The sequence below is a fragment of the Bemisia tabaci genome, chromosome 2, assembly GCF_918797505.1.
Source record: "Bemisia tabaci chromosome 2, PGI_BMITA_v3".
In the NCBI taxonomy this organism is placed as follows: Eukaryota; Metazoa; Arthropoda; class Insecta; order Hemiptera; family Aleyrodidae; genus Bemisia; species Bemisia tabaci.
In genome coordinates, this window is record NC_092794.1 from 45,538,321 (window position 1) to 45,544,343 (window position 6,023).

A 6,023-nucleotide genomic window follows, 5' to 3' on the forward strand; every position below is an offset into this window, starting at 1 on the left:
ATGGGGCCCAGTGGCCATAGTCTCTCAATATAGGTACTAAAAGCAGAAAGGAACCAAGCCACATCTCCTACTGTCAAATTTAATTGGGCGATTTCATTTTTTTAACTTGAAAACGATTGTACGGGTTTTCGAACAAACAGTACATTTTCAGCATACTGCGTAGCAAATTCTCTCAAATTTTCAAAGGAATCGGCACAAACGTTCTCTTGTAAAAAATTAAATTGCCCGGTTAAATTTGGCAATAGCTGGTTTGGCTTGGTTCCTTTTCTGTTAAACGTGGTCCATTTGGACCTGTTTCGGATACGTTTGTAAGAGTCTTGCGATTGAGAGTGACTTTTTCCAGGGGGCCATTAATAAAATACGTGACGCTGCCCGCTGGAAATAGGATTCCCCCCCTTCCTTCTCTTCACCCCCCTTCGGTGGAGCACCACTAACCCTGCAACCCCCTGAAGAAACGTGATGCTCTGCCAAAGCTCTCCTCAAATTGACGTTTTACGGTGAATTTTGGATGGAAAGTTGCCATTTTGCGTCGATGTGTCATCATGAATTTTTGTAATGTGTTATATATGTGAAAAAAAATATTTAGAAAAAAAATAATGTGTGATAAAAACAAATTTTTGGATTCAGCGCTACGCGACACAGTCTCGGACTCCCCTCTTCCCGTAACGCGCTGGTAACGCAAAGTCAGATATCCTAGAGCGTTACGCGTTACGTATCATGAATGGCCGTCGATTAGCTGACTTTTTGCATTATTCTAGCGTAAAATGAAAACTCGAAGTTAGTTGATCTGTATTTCCGCCCGTTGATCGTGAAATGGCGTGGTATCAATAATGTAAACTACACTAGCGGGTGGACTGCATTGAATTATCGCTCAGGAACTGGACTGGATGAATAGTGCGTGGCGAAGGAGGATACGCTAGAGGCGCCATCAAGGGCGCTGAAATGAGAAGAAGCAAAAAAGATGAGGAAATAGGGGAGAGAAAAAATGTTGAGAGTATCTAGTTTATCACGTAGCACTGATCGCAAGCTATTCAAAAATGTAGTCGCTACATGTTTTGATGGAACCAAAAAATGATGTGTGATGCTGTTAGTAGATATCGTCGACGCAATCTTTGGTTTTAACTTTACATCGATCTTTCACAGTCAAACGCGTTCAATTTTGAACGTTTGATTGCGAATACACCACGCTGCAGCACAGTAAAAGCACAAAATATAAAAGAAATATTAAAACGCTTTGGAATTCATTAAATTAGACACGGAACCACCTTGATATTCTCAAAACACACGTTATATTTTCCTTTAATAAATAATTTTTTTCTTTCTTCAACAATTTAAATGAGAATAATCCGTGCAGAGCGTGCAAACATTTCAAAATCATGGTTGAAAAACGCTGACTCCGCGAGTTTAAATATTAGAGCCTAACACAGAGCAAAATGCGCACTGGCGCCTACAAACCTAACGGGATACTTCACGCGTTGCGCAATGCGTGAAGTATCCCTGTTAGGTTTGTAGGCGCCTGTGCGCGTGTCACGCTGGTCGCCCGCCGCGCCACAGAGTGCTACGGCGTTTCAAGCAACTATTTCACGACATAGGTGTTGCACAGTATCATACGAGATTGAAGGCGCTCCAACGTATCAAGAATGACAAGCTTCCTTTAAGGGCACAGAGCTTTCCTTGCAAAATAAATCAAGATACTACGTTACAAAAAGAGAGCGGTAATCTAAAACAAATCACTTAGTCCTAGCATCCGTATTTAATAACGTTTAGCATAATTTTTGAATTTCATTAGAGAAAAATGTGACTCGATTTAGGCAGAAACTTTCTTGAGTATGCCGTCAAGAAGATTTTATTTTGAATCTAGAATAAAATAGCTGAATGAAAGCGGGTTTCTGCTTGATCTAAGTGACTTTTCTTTTTATCTAAGCATCCTTTTTTTTCTAAACAGGCATTATTTTCTTTATTGATTTATAAGGAAATCTTCTCGGCGGTAAATCTGAGCATATTTCTGCTTGAATAAAGCCAATTTTTCCTCTAATTACGTTCAAAAATCATGCTAAACGTTGCTGGGTTCAGGTACTAGGACTTAGCAAGTTTTTCGACTACACCTCTCTTTTTTTCGTCGTCACTCGATTTAATTTGCGAGGGAACTTCGTGCTGCGCTTTTGAAAGATGCCATCAACCATGATACGTTGGGGTGCCTTCAATCTTGTATGATACTGTGCAACACCTTCATGTCGAATTAGTAGTTTGAAGCGCCGCGGCACGCCGGCCAAACAAGTTTCTCAAACTTCGGCTTGTTTGTAAAAAGAAACTGTCAACGCGTTGTTAAACATCAACCATGTAGGTAAGTCAACAGAAGAATGCTGAAGTCTCGGAAGTGAAAGCTTCTACCATTGTTAAGATACTAGCGGAGGGTCTCTTGTCTCTGAGTCTAACACTTCACTGCGCGATACAAAGATATGTAGGTACAGACAACACGTGGTGTGCATCCTCAAGTCACGAGCTATTGCTGCACGGAAGATGCATCCTGCACGTAGACTATTGCATTTTACTGACATAGATCGATGGATCCCTATCTTAAAAATTCTCCTTATCGATCGAGATCACTCGATAACGATCCAACAATTAATCGATCGAACGCTGGCATAACTTGAAAATTTAGGCGAGATCACAATGGTAGCAACCTCTTCTACTCTTCGTGTCGACTAAGTTCATACAAGTAGTGCGGATATTTTTATTTAATCAAGTCTGCACTCTTAAAATTTCGGGAGATAGAGGATGGTGCCGCTCTTTTTTTCTGAAAATTAACTCCCTGTTTTCAAAAGTCTCTTTATGTTGAGGCCATAATGGAGGAGTGTCGAAAAAAAAATTGTGAAACATCTTTTTTGCGATAAATACAAATTTTTCTTTGATTTAAACAAAAATTGTGGGGTAAAACAAATTTTTTTGTGTGAAAGAAATGTTTTTCAACCCAAACAAGTTATTTGTCATCCGAAACAAATATAAAATTCCCCGAATTACCAAGAAAAAAACTCATTTGAATTTTAAAAAGGTCTTTCTTCCAACAATTTTCTCTTAATTAAAAACAATTCTTTACCTCAAAAATAGTTCTGTAAGCATTGAGAATTTTGTTTTAATTCGTTTTTCTTTTCTTTGAGAAATATTTATAGGGAGTACCCCAATCTTGTGAGAGAGTCTAGCAACATATCTATAAGATTCAGTGAAACTCTCCCTGGGTCGATATGGAGTGAATTCATCAGGAAGATTTCTAGCTTATTCGTGGAAATTCTAGGTATCAAAACGCTAGTAAGACTACGATATTACCTCCTTACGACATTCAATAAGGAAGAAGAGCGTCCTTTTTTAGAAAGCATCGACCGCATCCTAACACCGTCTTTTCAAATTGCGCGCCGCGCGAAGCGTGGTGAGCGACATCAGCGCGCTCTGACGGAGACCCTCCAACTACAAGACCAGCAAGCGATCGGAAAGCCGCAATCTTTGTATTTTTGTTACATTTTATTAATAATCTAATAAAACAATTTGTAATTATCAATTAAGTATCAAGTTTTATAAGTTTATCTTCCAAGCATCCCAATAATATTTAAACCCAATTTTAAAATTGAATTTGGTCCAAAGAGCATCCAAACTTTGTTCCAGCTTGAGCGCCAACTCTTCTGTGAGTAAGGTGTGTTTATATACCCGTCCGGAATCCCCGTACTATCGGATGTGTGTGTCATGTGATGGCACAGCTGAACATCGATTGCTTTCACCGTTGTGTATTAGTAAAGCAGATCTGCTCAGTCGCGTGTCACACGTTGGCTTTCTAGAAGCACTCCGCTGCTCCCATGTCTCCGCGCATGGTCGAGCGGCACCGAGCAGCTACTCGAACGCCGCGGAAGCAAATAGCATTTCATGAGGTAATTTATTCACATCCATATAACCGGCACTGCAGATCGCAGCACGCCAGTTTTTTTGCTTCTATCTGTTGTACATTTTACATGTAATTCAATTACCGTGGCTGCTCAACTACAATTTCATTGGGAGCGACAACATTAAAAAAAAAAAAAAAAAAAAAAAAAACTTTAGAAAACTCTTAAATTCCAAGAGACAACTTTTAAGAAACTGTTAAAATGTTCGTGTTAGGAAGACCATTTAGGGTATATTTTTACGTAAGTAAAATTTCCGAACGATATTTAAATGAAAAAAATGTTTAAAAACTCGTTAAATATCAACTGTAGTTTTTCAACACTAAAAAGGCTTAGAAAAAATGTTAAAAAGCAACAGTGTTATTTTTAGCGATTTTTAAACGCCTTTTTCCTCAAATTTTACTTAAATTTTACCTCTTGTAAATTTTCCTTTAAAAATAGGCAAAAGGGTTTTCCTAATACAAACAATTTAACACTATTTTTAAGAGTTTTTGAAATGTTTAAGTTTGTTTATTGTTTTAAGATGACCATTATGTTTAAAGAAGGCCATTGGTACAATGGTTGTGTTTTATCTAATGAGAGATTAAGTACTTTAATTAAATATTTTTTAATATTATACTGTCCTGTCGTTTCGTTTTATTTATTTTTTATTTATTCATTTCATCATGTGGCTATCTAGTTTCCTTTTTTTTATCCGCATGCATTTTGATGGCCGAAATGCGAAACCAGAGCCGGATTTACTTACTTGCCGCCCCCTTCTCATTCGTTTTGAAACATCAATAAAAACCATCAAGTGAACGTGCCGTAAGCGGAGGGGTGCATAAGACGCGTTTACTCGTGTTGGACACATTTTTTGCGAAAGCCCTGTCAACACCACCAGCAAAAGTTCACGGAACTTGGCACGAAAGTTAAGCCCCGTAAACCTATCTCTGTGTGAACAAGGCCTTCCATTTACATGAAATGAACGAAAATACTATGAAAGAACAAACATAAATGTGGTTTAATAATTTTAACTTCCCTTGCCGCGCCGCGTTGACCGCACTGTATTTGGCGAAATGCGTGAAGTATTCATGCAGTCTTGTAGGCGCTATGCGTTTTACGCCGCCTGCTGCTGACCGCGGCGACCGCACTGTCTTTGACGCAATGCGTGAAGTATTCATGCAGTCTTGTAGGCGCTAATTTGTGTTACATGCCGACCGCCGCGCCGCGCCGCGGGTTTCTCCTTTTCAGCCGTTCCAGGCCAAATTCCGTGTTCGGTTTCTCTCTTAGTCTTAACTCGACTAATTAAAGGTGCTGTCTATTGCATCACAGAAAGACGACAAAATTAGAGGTATACTCTCAGGAAATGAGAGATTTCGTCACCTCTTCTCGTTTGTAATTTTTTTTTTCTGAATCCGATTGTTCTTTACACCTATTTAAAAAATTGCAAAATTTGCCGCCCCCTAAATTTGTCGCCATAGGCCGCGGCCCATTTGGCCACCCCCTAAATCCGGCCCTCTGCGAAACCACTTATCTCCGTTTGCCACGTTGCATGCAGACCTCCTGTCACACTTTATTTTTTCTTTACAGAACTTGTAAACGTAATTTTTGGAAAACTGCCCTGATTTTTCTTCTCTATCGACAGAATCTTCTGTGTAAATTCAAGCTACCTGAAAAGTTGGCTTCTTTCTCTGCTATAAAAAATGCAGGAGAAGCAGAAATTTTGAAATACTGGTATAAAGATACGTGGTTTAGCACTGTGACAAGTCGTGCGTAGTAAATAGTGAGTAGAGTAAGTAGCGTGAGTAAACATGCTCATTCATAACATAATTTGTGAATGAAGGGGGGGAGGGGTGAAAATTCCCCGAACGTTTGTAGAGCGTTTACCAACTTAGACATTTATGAACTTGGCTTTTTGCTCACCGAGGTAACTAATCATGAGAATATACTTTGCTACTTATGAAAGTATTTAGGAAAATTATTTTGTTTTTGCATATTTTTAAGATTATGTGGTAACTTTGTAACGTGCATGAGAAGTTCTTGATTCTTGTGGCTATCAGTTATCGTGGTAAGTTGAGTGACTTCAACAAGGCATCACTGCATAATATAAACATAACC